Source organism: Polyodon spathula, unplaced genomic scaffold (genome assembly GCF_017654505.1).
Source record: "Polyodon spathula isolate WHYD16114869_AA unplaced genomic scaffold, ASM1765450v1 scaffolds_1495, whole genome shotgun sequence".
NCBI lineage: Eukaryota > Metazoa > Chordata > Actinopteri > Acipenseriformes > Polyodontidae > Polyodon > Polyodon spathula.
Window position 1 is genome coordinate 2,303 of NW_024472974.1, and position 2,730 is coordinate 5,032.

The window sequence follows — 2,730 nt, forward strand, 5'->3', positions numbered from 1 at the left end:
GTCTGGTAAAAAACAACAAGAGCATGTGCCCTGATAGAGTGATGAGAGAGATTCGGGGGCAGGTAAAGAGGCGGATCCAAATAGATGTGGATAGATGGGGCTTTAATGCCGCCAAAGAAAAATGGAAGAACCTAACTGATATACAAATATAGGATGTCTCCGATGTACTGTGTGTTGGAGAAATATTTAAATGCCACTGTAACAGTATGGTTCTTTGTAGTATGTAAATATGGTATATGTAATTATTTGATTGTAACTTGTAATTGTATTGTATTGTTGTTCAATTAAAAAAAAAAAAAAAAAAAAAAAAAATCTGTTCTTATCAGTTTAATATCTGATACGTCCCCCATAGGGGGACCGTCTATATTAAATGGATTTTTGGAAGCGGGAGATGGAAGCGGGGCTTGCTCCGTCCACTCCACGCATCGACCCGGTATTGCAGTACCTCCGGGAACGGTGCCCATTTCTCAGAAAGGTCAAAAGAGAGAGAGAGAGAGAGAGAGCGAGAAGGCTATTATTTGAAAGAGAGCGAAGTCGCTCTCGCTCGCCCCTCCCTCCCTCTCCTCTCTGCCCCTCCTCTCTCTCCGTTAAGACGAGAGAGAGAGATGAGAGATCTTTGAGAGAGTTCTTTTCCCTCCCTCCCTCCCCACCCTCCCCTTTCCTGGGACGCGCCGTTTTCCCGCTCTTTTTTTTTTTTTTTTTTTTTTTTTTTTTTTTTTTTTTCATATTTCATATTCAGGCAGGCCTAACACACGCAGCAGGCCAGTGTAGCAGCAGCAGCAAAGCGCCCTTTCGCCGGGGCGGAACGGCAGATGCGTTTTGGGAGGAGTTCCCTGTTTTTGTTTTGCGTGCGTGGCCTCGCTGCCGCTTGGCAGAGGGGAGGGCCTGGGCCTTGGGCCTTTGGGCCGGCCGGAAGGGCTCGGCCACCAGCAAAGGCACGCTCCGGCTTCTCTACAGCTCGAATGAACCTTTCGCCTTTTACTAAAGATTTCCGTGGAGAGGAGCATTTACGAGTTCGATCCAATTTTTGGACAGCCCTTCCCCTCAGGGAGGGGCTCCACCTGGAGTTTAAAAGCAGAACGAGCACAGAAAGGGCGGTCGCCCCCGTTGGAGCCCGGCACCTTTCCTTCCTTCCTTCCTTCCTTCCTCCCTCCCTCCCTCCGCCCGCCCGCCCGCCCGAGAAGCAAGTACCACGACTGCTGCGGCGGGCGGCCGCGCCCGGGGCGTTTGGCCAAAACCATTGTGGGCATCGCTTCTCGGCCTCTTGGCTCAGAGCAAGTGTGTGGCATGACCGCAGTTTGCTCTATCTGAGAGAAAAAGAAGGTGATACGAAGATGGCATCTAAATCTTCATTCAAGTCGGCACCCGGGGCTGGACTACGGAATACCGTCCGTTTCAGATGGAAAGAGGAGAACAAGGAGGATTTCCTGGATCGTGATCAGTTCGTGGAGAAGGTTTTGCTGGGACAACTGCGCTTTGTACCTGCTCAGATCTACTGCCTACAGGTGAATAACAACCAAAGATTTTTGGACTTAACTTTTGAAAGTGGTGTTATTTACGATACCTTTTTAAAGAGTTTTGAGGAGAAAGCAGCAGAAAAGCCTTTGTCTTTTTATAACATGGAGCCACTTTGGCACAAAGACCACAGGGTAATAACAGTGCACATGTTTAACCCATATATCAGTGACTTTGATATTGAGCTGTTCTTGTCTCGGTACTGCAAAACTGTTTCCGGGGGATTACCAGTCAGAGACAAGCATGGCATATGGACAGGCAAAAGACAGTTCCGGGTAACTCTAAAGCCTGATAAGAGCAGCTCTGATGGGTTTAAGCACCCGCCGGCCAACTTTACAATCGGGCCAAACAGGGGCTACCTGTTTTACAGCGGACAGCCCCAGTACTGCAGGAAATGTGGGATTTTTGGGCACCTGGCTGCCACTTGCAAGAACATGGTCTGTCGCAACTGCCAAGGCACAGATCATGAGACCAAGGACTGTGACAGAATTAAAAAATGCAGCATCTGTAACTCCGAGGAGCACCTGTTCAAACAGTGTCCAAAGAGGAGTGCAACCTATGCAGATGCAGTCCGAAGAGAGGAGCCGGTGGAGGAAGAATCAGCAGGTACGGGGGAGACTGTCCCAGAAACCCCACAGGAAATGGAGGAGGAGAAGGAGGGAGAGGAGGAGGTTGCAGGCGGACCCAGTCGTAGGGTGCTGGCTTCCTCCCGTGACTACAGCGAACCGCTTCCTGGGAACCAGCAGCACTGGAGCGAGATGAAGAGAGGTAGGGAGAAACGGAAAAGCGTTGATGAACCATCAAAGAGTCAATCGGAGGCTGTCACTAAACGGAAGGTAGAGGGGATCCCACTTTCCGTTAATCCCTATGACGCTTTGCTGGTAGAAGAGGAGGGGGAAGCTTTAGAAGAACTGTCAGAAGAGGGAGCTGTTAGAGACTGGAGTGAAGGCAGCACAGGCAGTGCTGAACTCGGAACTGTTTTAGAAGAAATCCAAGAACAAGTTCTGGCTCTAGGTAGTGATTATACTAGGCAAATGCTACCCAGCCAGGAGAAGGAAGGTCCTCTTGAAGGTGGGCCTGGACATATGTCTGCTTTAGAAGACAAAAAAGGGACTTGAGTTTGTTTGGTTTTCTTCCTTTTTTTCTTTCAGCTTATGTAAATGTCTTCCTTGAATTTAATGTCTGTAAATGTCAGGGGGCTGAGAGACAAAGTGA

General features: G+C 49.2%; 2 non-coding genes across 2 annotated transcripts; both read left to right on the plus strand.

The window, feature by feature from the left end:
* The first annotated feature begins 272 nt into the window (after window positions 1-272).
* Window positions 273-467, plus strand: LOC121309795. The gene has a single exon (XR_005948679.1). It is a non-coding gene; the product is annotated as a U2 spliceosomal RNA (small nuclear RNA).
* Window positions 468-937: 470 nt separating this feature from the next.
* Window positions 938-1,055, plus strand: LOC121309796. Its single transcript, XR_005948680.1, has one exon. It is a non-coding gene; the product is annotated as a U5 spliceosomal RNA (small nuclear RNA).
* The last annotated feature ends 1,675 nt before the right edge of the window (window positions 1,056-2,730 follow it).